Raw genomic sequence first — 12,908 nt, forward strand, 5'->3', positions numbered from 1 at the left:
AGCAGCCAAACAAATGATTTAAGTTTGAGAAAAACTGGATGATTTGTTCAAGAGAGATTAAAAAACTGAACAATTCAATAACGTGTAAGTTCGCCTCTAGCTCTTATGCAAGCATTTACTCGGATTCGGTCTGGAAGCTCGTTGACTGGCGTAGAATTGTCTCCAGTGATGAGTCTCTCTTCGAACTGAGCTCCGATAACCAGAGAAGACGCGACTGGGGAGACACCGGTGGGATACCAACCCGACTGCCGTCCGTCGTACGGCCCGACAACCAAGTGTGATGGTCTGGGGTGCCGTTTCTTTCGATAACAGGACACCTTTGGCTGTTATCCGTGGCACCACTACTACACAGCAGTACCTCGACGATATTCTACGCCCCGTTCGTTGACCTCCATGGCAAACCGTCCTTGGCTTACACTGTAGCGAGATAATGTCGACCCGCACACGGTGAGAGTTTCTGGGGTGCTTGTATTCGTGCTTGCCAAACCCTACCTTGTCCAGGAAAGTCGCCGGATCTCTCCCCACGGGAGACTGTTTGGAGCATTATGGGGATGGCCCTGCAGCCAGCTCTGGATTTTGAGGCGCCAGTTGGACAGAATTTGGCACGACATTCCTCAGGAGAACATGCAACACTGTCAATCAATGCCATGCCGAATAACTGCTTGCATAAAGGACAGAGATTGCTCAGTTCGTGAAGCTCTTCCTCTTGAATAAATCACCCTATTTTTATGAAAGTATAGTCATTTGTTTGTCTGTAAATGTACATCACAGCTACCGATTTCTGTTCAAATGGTTCTAATGGCTCTAAGCACATCTGAGGTCATCAGTCTCCTAGACTTAGAACTAATTAAGCCTAACTAACCTAACGACATCACACACATCCATGCCCCAGGCAGGATTCGAACCTGCGATCGTAGCAGCAGCGCAGTTCCGGACTGAAGCGTCGAGAACCGCTCGGCCACAACGGCCGGCTCCGATTTCTGTCCCATTCGGATAATCCGTTCGTGGTGCGTCGTTATTTTGGCTCAGAGTGTAACTTATGAGGGCAGAAAATGAAAGGATATTCATAAAGAATGGCAACAGCAAGGAAACCATTTCCAAATAAAAGAAAATTGTTCATATTCAATGTCAATACATTTCTGTTAAATGTTACGAAGTATTTTGTGAAGGTATTTGTGCGGAATGTAGCGTTGCACATAAGTCAAACCTGGACGATAAGGAGTTAAGCCAAGAAGAGAATAAAAGGTTTCGAAATGTGATGTTAAAGAACAATGCTGAACACTAGATAGGTATATCTGATCTCTAATAAGGAGATGCTGAATGGAATTGACGAGAAAAGAAATTTATGGCACAACTGGATTAAAGGAAATCGGTTGGTAGTTCACATACGAAGTATTCTAGGAACCGTAGGTTTGGTTACAGACGGTCAAGTGAGGGGTATTAATTGTTGAGGGAGACCGAGGCGTGACTGCAGTCAGCAAGTTCAGTTGGATATAGGTTGCAGAAATCAAGTAGATTGCACAGAATTGACTAACGTGAACAGGTACATCTAATCAGTCTTCGAACTGAAGACCAGAAAATAATGGGAAGCAAGGCAAGATAGTGATTTCCTTATTTTCTCACACTGTGGAAACACATTATTATCAAAAATGGTTCAAATGGCTCTGAGCACTATGGGACTTAACATCTGAGGTCATCAGTCCCGTTGAACTTAGACCTGCTTAAACCTAACTAACCTAAGGACATCACACACATCCATGCCCGAGGCAGGATTCGAACATGCGACCGTAGCGGTCGCCCGGTTCCAGACTGAAGCGCCTAGAACCGCTCGGCCGGCCACATTATTATCGCAGACTTGCAATACTCAAATTTCACACAATCGCCCAGTTTACAGAGTTTTTGAAGTCCAGGGGATTGCCCAGGAATTGAGGAAAATTGAAAGTAAGCAACTGATGGACAGGTAGAGTAAAGTGAGGTACGCTCAGGACAGAATGCCTTACCGCTTCCGCAGGACTGAAATTACTAAGTCACTGTACTGGCTTGTCCCTTATCCGCAGACACCAGCGAATAGGAATGACAATTAAAAATACTATCAACAAAGGGCGTTGGTCCGCGCTTCTCTACTCCCGCCATCTAATTTAAAATAGAATTCAGTGTCGTTCTTGACAAGCTGAGTCTAGGAGTAGGATAAAATTACATCATATAACATGTAAATAAGTAAAGACGTATGACATGAATGGATGGGAGACTCCGAAGGGCAGGTTCATCCACCTAATTGGAAAGGTTTTCCCATCCTTCACGCCTGCAGGCACTTCCCTCCGTGAAGTATGAGCACTGTATGCGTAAGTGTATCTGTTAAGTGAAGGTGACTGAAGTGGGTGTGTTTGTAGTGTGACGTCATGTTCGTGTTGGAGATGATGAGAGAAGGGAGACGCCGAAACTCGGTGCAGACACATAGCCAACACCTTTTGAAGAACATTAAGGGAGCCACCTATCTTAATAGACAGATAACCATCAACAGTGTCGCATGCCCTCCTCTCGTGAGACACTGCAGAGAGGTTTGGAATTTAATTCAGGACATTGGAACAGAGATTGACAATCAGGAATTGTACACGCCCCTCCTATCCTCTCTCCCTCAAAGCCAAAGAGAAAATTGTCAACAGCGCGCGGCTTACCTGGAAAGTCACCCACCCAAGTACTGGCCACATCTGACGATGCTTAACATTGGTGATCAGTCGGGAACTGGTGTATCCACCTCGGCAGGCCGTTGACACAGGGTGTAAAAGATAACTGTTGAAAACGTAAAACAATGGTTTATGTGAAGTCGAGGAGCAAAAATTGATACGAAATACCTGTGGACTATCAAGCTGGAAAAAAACATCAAACTGGCTTACAAAAGCGAAAATGTCATTTGAAGTGCATGAGCTGTAGCTTAACTGTGTTTTGCAGCCCAATATGAGGCTGTTTTCTGGCTTCATAGACTGCAAATGCCCCATATCAAATTGGTCCTATCGACTTCCCCTACACGAATGTGGTACGTTGTGAAGACTTACGGTTTATACACCGTATACGCGGAACTGTGGGGCTGACTTATCTATTTGCTCCTGCAGTATGCTTCATTATCTCAATATTTTATTGTCATTCTCGTGAGACGTATCATCCTTCGCGACGCTGAATGGCAGTATTCTTCCTTGCACCGTGGTGCTGTGCTTTAGCGCGGCACGAACTGTTAGAGACAGTTCGTGTCACACCGTAGGATATCTTGAGCTTTGCTCCAGCTTTCGACCGGTGCACGCTGCAGCGACTTCTGCAGATACCATTTCCACGACGTGTCATAGCGTTATTATTGGGGCAGATGAAGCTTAAGACCCTCAAAAGGCCGATTTTTCAAAATTATTTTTTCTTATGCTTCAAATGTTGACGAACATTTCGGTAAAAAAATTACTGGAGCTTTTAAGTTACCGATTAACTAATGCAGCAACGCTCTCCGATTTGTCCGTCGAGAGCCATGCTTCCAAGTATAGCTTTTAATTTTCCTTGAGTCGAAATCTGTGTTTCACAAAATTTCTTATATTATTGTATACAGTTTAGAAATCAGATTTCTCATACATGGAGTCATCAGTTTGAAAGTTAAATTTCTCATAGTTGAAGCCATCTTGTGTGAAGTAAACTGTGAACATTTGCTTATATTGTTAACCAGGTCGTGTGCGTTTGCTTTATTCTAAGTATTTTATGAGTATGAAAGATCAAGGGGAAGAAGAAAGTGTCAGAAATCTGTGAAAACTACAACTTAACTGCTTCGAAACGAAACATTTCCGCAATAGGTGACAGTTCTAACAAACGTGATTCGGACATAACTCATGCTATGGGCAATATTATTGTGGGCATAAACGTAATGTTTGCTGAAATTAAAAGATGCCTCTGCTGCACATATGGTGGAAATATAAATTTTAACATAAACGATGCATCAGGGTTAAGTTGTAATTGAGCAACTGTAGGCTCATTTTATAACTACCATATGCCAGGGAGAACGAGAAATATCTACACTATTAATAGAAGACCAATGTATGGAATGAGATGTTTAGGCAAGTAGGCCAGGGTCTGACAGGTCTCAATATTTTGTTTTATAATGAATATGACGCCCCCACCCCATGAACCATCGACCTTGCCGTCGGTGGGGAGGCTTGCGCGCCTCAGCGATGCAGGTAGCCGTACCGTAGGTGCAACCACAACGGAGGGGTATCTGTTGAGAGGCCAGACAAACGTGTGGTTTCTGAAGAGGGGCAGCAGCCTTTTCAGTAGTTGCAGGGGCAACAGTTTGGATGATTGACTGATCTGGCCTTGTAACACTAACCAAAACAGCCTTGCTGTGCTGGTGCTCCGAACGGCTGAAAGTAAGGGGAAACTACAGCCGTAATTTTTCCCGAGGGCATGTAGCTTTACTGTATCGTTAACTGATGATGGCGTCCTCTTGAGTAAAATATTCTTGAGGTGAAATAGTCCCCTATTCGGATCTCCGGGCAGGGACTAATCAGCAAGACGTCGTTACCAGGAGAAAGAAATCTGGCGTTCTACGGATCGGAGCGTGGGATGGCAGATCCCTTAATCGTACTGGTAGGTTAGAAAACTTAAAAAAGGAACTGGATAGATTAAAGTTAGATATAGTGGGAATTAGTGAAGGTCAGTGGCAGGAGAAACAAGACTTCTCGTCAAGTGACTACAGGGTTATAAATAGCCGGCCTCTGTGGCCGAGCGGTTCTAGGCGCTTCAGTCCGGAACCGCGCTGCTGCTACGGTCGCTGATTCGGATCCTACCTCGAATCCTTTGAATCATATAAAAGTTGAATATACAACTTCTCCTCAATAGTGTACATGTCTGCGCGCAACAAACACTGAAGCAGGAGCGGCCTGCAGTGCAGACAAGTCAACAGCAAATGTGTTGACATTCTGATACAGCGTAGCACGAGCGTGCTGCATGGCGGTGATTGCACCGCTAATGCCGATTCTGGTCATTGTGCTCCCAAATTGTAGGACATTTGTCGAACTTTTACAACAGCTTACAAGGTCAAAATTAACAAACGCTATCCCACTGTAATTGTCTTCTCAGGAGCTATAGAATGCAGTTGTAAACGGTATAAGCTTCCATTAAAAACGCCCTTGCTTCAATATCTCCGTTGATACCAGCGCTAGAAATAGTAATCAAACAAAAAATACATGCCCCTTGACTCTCAAATATTTTCTGAAAACAGCATATCGATATGTGTAACCGTTCACGAAATAAAAGGTGTGTTACGTGTTATGTGTCTCGCCCTGTGGTATCTGCATAGGGTTATGCTCGGTTTTGGGCTGGCGGCAGTGTCTCAGCTTCCATTTTAATTCCCTATTGCTAACAGATTAACCCCTTTTAAATATAAATACCGAAGTTGTAGAGTACATGTCGGATGCTGTCGGATTTATGGTGACGAATCAATATTTACACAACGTCCTCCAAAACGTTCCGACTTTGATTTCGTTCGCGGCGTATAAGAGACGACAGCGCAGTAACTAGGTGTCAGCTACAACTAATAATGTCCATTCTATCGCTCAGTTGTGAGCAGGCAATGTTACGTTGTGAAAATAGGGTGTCCACGTTGTTGCGTCATAAGCAGCAGGGAAGCCACGTATCTAAATCAAGTGTTCAAGACGTTCCACAGAATGTTTTGGAGAGGAGAAAAGTGTAGAAAGTTTTTCCTAACTCCTGAACAAAAACAATGGTGTGTGGACGCCTATCGCGATTTGATTGAAGTGCAAAACGAGGGAAAAAAATCATCACCTGTAACGAGACTTGGTGGTGTCAGTACGAACGTATGACGAAACGGTAACGTTTAGAAATTCACATGAAGTGTCAACTCTTTGTCGACATGACCGACACTCAAGCCAATGTGATGAACACCGTCCCAAAGGAGGACTACTCTGAAAGTTACACATACTGATATTAACGTTCTAGTGAGGACAGACTATGTAGAACACCTCAAGCATGAAAACCATCACCTTAACTTCCCTGTCTACTATTAATCCAGCCTCGAAACTTTTTTGATTCACAGGGTTTTTGTTTTCGTGAATCCACAGCTGCTCTGACGGTCACCCTGAGGCAGTTGAAGGTTCTCACATGTTTTCTGCTAATGTAAATGATTCACCTGTACTGTACTGGGGCAAAGATGAACGACCGCACTCCATGTGTTGCTAATAAGATCATTGACTCTGTGTTTAATTTTATTTGTTGTTGACTTGGTAGTCAGTCAGATGTGCAGCGCTGCGACGGTCTTATCTGAGACATAGCAGGGTGCAGTTGAGTTTTTCAGAGGATGACATCTGTTATTGTGAATCTGAGAGAAGTTATTTGGAATATTTTATTTTGGAGGCGGAAATTCATTGAATACTTTCTTGTTATTTATGTTAATAGAGAAGATTTTGGACGAATACTAAAGGTATGTTTGCAATTTTTATAATGAGAGAATTTTGTAATCGTTAGGCGTCTAATGTTGTGTTGTCTTTTTCCTCAATAATCAGAGTCTGATCTCTCAAAAACGATTTCCTTTGAAGTTAAACGAACCGCCATGATTCATAGTAAAGTTCTGAATTTTTATCGTGTGTGCACTGCATCTTGCGCCACACGAAGAAGCAGATTTTTTCTGACAAAAAGAATTTACAGCAGATTATTTATCGTTAGTTGCTGCATCTGCTGATTTGTATTTGCTAGGCAGAACGTCAGTACTGCAGACACTACAACGGCATGTTGAGCAAGAGGTAAGTCACTTTTGGTTCGGCGCAGATATTCCTTACATTCTCGTGCAATCAGTGTATAGTCAGGATTGACACGTGTTGTGCTAGCAGATACAATAATTTTCAGGGAACAGTGTTGATAAATTCAGAGAGTTAATTTCTTCCCAGAAGAACGGTAATTTATTTCTGTTGGCTTTCTAACGCTGCACTTCATATCACGCATCTTTCATAATGTTTTTTGGTACTAGGTCTTATATAGTTTTCACTGCGCACACAACTAGTTCCCATTGCCATTTAATCGCAAGACACTGTTCACATGAGCAACACATGGTCAACAACCAACAGTCAGTTTTGCTCAGAAACTGAATACGATGCCTAAAGTACACGTTACATGAGGAGAAAGTTTTCTAAATCAATGCTTCCAGTTTTCTTAGGTACAGACTATATGTTATAGAAAGCTTACACAGTGTGTAACGAGAAGGTACGACCGGACGATCATGCCCCGACAGGAGGGCGTTTGCAGCAATCAATAGCCGTCCTGCGACGCATGGGTAGTTTGAGCGTGCTACTCGCGACTGGGGGAGGCTTGGAACGACGACGACACTTGGAATGTAGGACGAACTTCCTCTTGCACTTGACGATAACCATCGTGTCAGCGTTAAGACAATTAACTGCAACAAGTAATGTTGCCCACATGACTGCGGAATGGTACATGAGAACCTGCTATCTCCGTACCAAATGTAGAAACGGAGCCCTAACATGAAAATAAAGTATTTACAGGCCCATGTCCACACAACGTATTTTCTTCCTCTACATGAGAGAACTGTAACCTAGAAGTTTGGGCGTACATTTTCGTTACACCCAGCAATTCATCTTCCGTCTACCACACTTACAGACTATTTACCGTTGTCTCAGAACCTTGATTAAATCAGACGAATGGCAGGATGGTTCCATTGACAGTTGCATACAATCTTCTTGACTAGTCAACGAAAACAATGCTCCGTATTTCTCAAATGGTTCAAATGGCTCTGAGCACTATGGGACTTAACACCTGAGGTCATCAGTCCCCTGGAACTTAGAACTACTTAAACCTAACTAACCTAAGGACATCACACACATCCATGCCCGAGGCAGGATTCGAACCTTCGAAGATAGTGGACTTCGTGTCTGGAATGTGTCATGCGCATTCGATACCTTGTCTGGCGCTTTAGTTGCTCAATTCAAAAAAAATATATGGTGACATTTTCGCCGGTCTCTTTTGTACCAGGAATACTGAACTCAGAACCAGTTTGTATTTAGCTACTGACAAATTTCTTGAGCAGCAGATCTTCTATGGTTGAAAAACTATCATAAGTTTTTTCGATACGACTGTATTCAACTGTTCACGAGAAAGGTGTCATATCGTATCCCTACCGACTCTGATTCATTTTCGATCTGTTTTCCTATCGCAAAAAACAACTACAACAACAGCCGGCCGCAGAGGCCGAGCGGTTCTAGGTGCTTCAGTCTGGAACCGCGCGACCGCTGCGGTCGCAGGTTCGAATCCTACCTCGGGCGTGGATGTGTGTGATGTCCTTAGGTTAGTTAGGTTTAAGTAGTTCTAAGTTCCAGGGGACTGATGACCTCAGGTGTTAAGTCCCACAGTGCTCAGAGCCATTTGAACCATCTGAATTACATCAACACCACTAACCACACTCGCCATTTTTGTCGCATACAAAACCGGTTGTCTTCTGTAGAACAGATCCGGGCATCGTCACGTTACTGTATCTCAGAATCCTCATCTCAGATTCCTCGGCTGGTGTGATATGTTTATATTGTACCGAATACTAGTGAACATTCCTCGTTTGGCTTCAGCCAAACATTGTTGCCTAATGCAAGTGTTGAGTCTTTTACGGTCATTTAACACAATTTTTGTCTCTGTTATACGTCTCAGATATCTTGGGCGACAGCTGTCTAGATGCTTTTCAAAAGGTTCACATGCGCCAGGTCACTGATATAAAAAATCCTGCCGGTATCGAAGGCTCGAAATCCGTGTTAAACACACTGCTTTGACGACTCATGTGTCTAGTTTTTAATGCGGGACACGAAAAAATTTATATTTGTATCACATTAAACGTTGCACTTGCTAATATCAAAAAGAAAGTATTCGTACGTCATAATCAGTTCTCTTACCTTTTCAAGGGAAGGCCAACAGGAAGCAGTCGCCATATCTGAAACTACTGCAACAGCTGTTCTTACTTCCTGTTTCAAACTAATTTCTGACTCTTCTATCGGGCTACAGTAAGGAATAGACGGAAGGTTTCTTCAATGTAAGTGCTGTCTCATACTTTACCTCGCCAATGAAGACAAATGGTAATTGTAAGCTGTAAGCATTCTTTTAGTCAATTAACGGTCACTGAATAATGCAAGGCGGAGAACCGTATTCTATTGGTTTCCAGGAATCGCAAAGCAGAAATTTATTCCTGCCGAAGTAGCTACGGCCTCCAGAGTATTTCATTTGCTGCAGATTGCTTTAAATTTCCAGTCTGTTATTATATGTTAAAACCTATTTAGGTGACAGGGCTGTCATATAAAATTTTAATCAAATCACTTACTTTTACAGCGTTTATAAAATGCTGTCATTGAGGTGAAAAAGTCTAATTTTTTTATCTCAAATGTTACACTGGGTGCTGCATCAGCCGCAACGAAGGAATGGACGAAATTTTACATGCCGTCATATTGTTAATGTAAGTGATCCACAACGACATAATGAAGGTTTGTTTTGGTCCAGTAATGAATCACACGCCCTGTAACATCTGCACCTAATAAGACAGAAAATGTAAACGAATAACTGCCAACATATTCATCTTCAGATCGAAGCTCATTCTTGTGTCCGTGCTTTCTGTCAAATACTCCTAAGTTTGTTTTTGGATAGGTTTCGCCTTGAGCAAACATAATTTTTATCTTCTTTTTTTGCCCAGACTTCATAGAAACACGTCAGGGTAATAAAAAGAAAAAAAGTTGTGTTTACTCAGTGCATAACCTAACCAAAAACAAACTTAATCGCCAACGCCGTAACATAACAGGATTAGCAGTACGAAATCGAACAGATAGGTTGACATGTTGAGGTGGCAATACCAGAACTTGAGAACAGTTTGTGGGTTTTACTTTGCAACACAAAGTCGTGCTGGAGGCCAATGACTATTATATGATTAACTGAGAAAACGTTTAATATTGCTTGTAGCTGGATTACAAGACTCCATTATTGTTATAAAACCTTTGTATATGAGTTTTGGGCTTGGTCCATCATCAGTATAAAAGTAACGAAATTGATACAAAGTATCATGTCACGTGGCAACCGCTGATAGTGTAGCTATATAGCGCGTAAATACAATTTTGTCTACGGATTCTTTTTATTTAGTGACCTGTTAAGGACACGCTCAGTTAAAAAGTTTGAGGCGGCGAAATATTGCACCAATTGTAGACAGCGCTTACATAGAAAAGTGCCTTTTGTGCCTTCTAGTGAAGGTTGACACAAAATACTTCTAGCCCCTTCTTTGAACCTCGCCTTTTGGAACTATTAATTTCAACTAGAAAATAAGAGTCAATTTACGGTCAAGGCTTAAACGATTTCTTGAATAAGGGCAGAAAACAAATAAATACTGCCGTCAGTTGGAATCGCAGTAAAACTTCAGTATTATGTCATAGTAGGCCCGCATCTTACGCTCACACTTATTTCACCTTTAACCATAGAAGGAAATAATTTAGTGTGTAAATCCTTGCTGACATAAAGGTCGTTAGAGACAAGGTACTGTATTATCCACAAAGATTGAGGAAGACATGATGGTCTGTTCAAGGGAACAATCAAGTACATGCCTACAGCAATTTAGGAAACCACAGAGAAGCTAACTGATGATTACCGGGCGGCGTGTAAGTTTCTTTTCTCGAATATGAGGTTCAGTGGCTCAACCGCCAAGCTAGTTTAGAATGATAAGGCAGATAACCTTATAGCATATAGTCTAAACAATTAAGGAGTAGTGTACAATAGCGAAATTGGTTGTGGTGCAATAGTAGTAGTAATAGTAAATATTGTCTTAGACAGTAGAAATAGTACAGTGTAGTAGTAGATATCTTTTACGACGGCATGCTAACTGTAGTAATTAATGTAGTTAAAGTAGGTTTCAGCATCTGAAAGAGATATTTCAAAAGCAGTTACCAGTAGCTTAAATATATGTGCTAAAACTAAACGTTATAATTACATAAATAATGGTGGATTATGGGTCATGCACCAACTAAAATGATGGATTGCAGCTATCGTTATCGCAGCCTCAACTGAGAGAGCATTATCGTTTCGCAGTTGCTACGGATACGGTTTTCTTGATTATTTTTCTTCGATTTTGATCACGGGGGTCTGTGTTGTTGGCAGTAAATGTCGTCAGTTAAGACTACGTTTGTGGGAAGCAATTCAGAACCCACGACATCCTTCATAGCGCCACACACAAAATATTTTCTGTCGTTTTCAGCTGTGCGGCGTTCGAGGGTAGGAAATACGTTGTGATCTTCTCTAAAGCAGTTTCCAAAGATGTACTTTAGTGTTTCAGCCTTCATAAATTGTGAATTTCTGTGTATTCGTGATGAAAGAGTATACGGGGAGTTCCCTGTGCCACTTTGGAACATTTTATGTGGGACAAAAGTTATTTCAGTTTTTATATCACTATAGAAAAAATTGTTTTTGTATTCATTGAACGCATATTTACATAATTGTCCGTACAGTTATTTTGACCTTTCAGCTTTGTTTTCCAACAAGTGTTAGATTTCGTTTGAGTATGTTACGCATCTATCTGTGCATGGGTACTAATTTTTTAATACTATTATTGAACTATGACTGGTCCTCCACATGCCTCACTAGCTCTTGCGTCAGAAACGTATCTAGAGCGTGACCTACAAGGAATCCTAATTTATGCCAGAGATCTATTACATTCGGCACACAAGAGCTGAATGTTTACTGCTGACTGTTCAGGCAGTTTGTGATTATGTGCCAGTTGTTATGCAAAAACCTCTTTCTCTCTTACTTTGAACATCATTTCCTTGGACAGAAGCGACCAATGTTGCTATAATTAGCTTGTGGTCACAGATTTCAACATCAACGTTACCTACTTGAAAAGTTCGGTTTTTTTTGTTGCCATATTTTTACTTCGTGGGTGGTTTCACCATCTACTCAACATAGTTGTAGGCAGCCGCAAAATGCACGGTAAATTCTGTGCTGCCTCGCTCCTTCCACAGTCCAAACGAATGCATATCACTCGTTGCAAAGGAAGGGCGGTTGAAATTAAAGTACATACATGATTGGTAAAAATGGACTGTATTTGTAGATTACATTGAGAAACACAGTTAGAGAAGCGTGCCCCGTCTCCCCTCGTCCCGGCCAGTTAGGCCGTGCATTGTGTGGACAGGCGGGCAGAAAAAATTCGTACTTGAAGCGAGCATCCGGTTGCTGCTGCACCCTTGTGACACGTTGCACCAATACAGAACAATAGTTTTGGAAAATACTTTTCGTACAATGATGTAAGAGTTTTTTTTTCAGCCTACTGATGTTTTCATGTGCGTCTCCCAATTCACAGGCGTCAGATTGAAATACCCCTATCTGTGTGACATGATCACAAAATTTAAGCAAAGATGTTTTCGAAAATGTTCATTTGTGTGGGTCACATTTTTGCAACTAGTAAAACACGTGTATGTATTTGAGCATACAGGTTTCGTTTTATTCATTTAAAACGTCGTCAGTGGTCTGGAATGAAGCAAATTTATAATTCTTGTTTGCTTTTAGATCTAAAAACAGCTCGGAAGTAAAACGCAGACTCCCATGTCTTTTCCGTATTCAAAAAGACAGATTTTAAATACCTTCAATAAGTATTTTTGAAGCTTTGTTTGAAGCGTTCCATCACTTCGATAATTATTGCGAACGGACGACAGAAGAATTCCTTTACTATTTCATGTCCACATTTGATGGCTACCTTCAGCAACATTATCTAGGATGGTGGCTAAATACTCATCTCAGTAAGAGCTACGGAGACGTCTGTGTATGGCCGGCCGGAGTGGCCGTGCGGTTCTAGGCGCTACAGTCTGGAACCGAACGACCGCTACGGTCGCAGGTTCGAAGCCTGCCTC

Source organism: Schistocerca americana, chromosome 1 (genome assembly GCF_021461395.2).
Source record: "Schistocerca americana isolate TAMUIC-IGC-003095 chromosome 1, iqSchAmer2.1, whole genome shotgun sequence".
In the NCBI taxonomy this organism is placed as follows: Eukaryota; Metazoa; Arthropoda; class Insecta; order Orthoptera; family Acrididae; genus Schistocerca; species Schistocerca americana.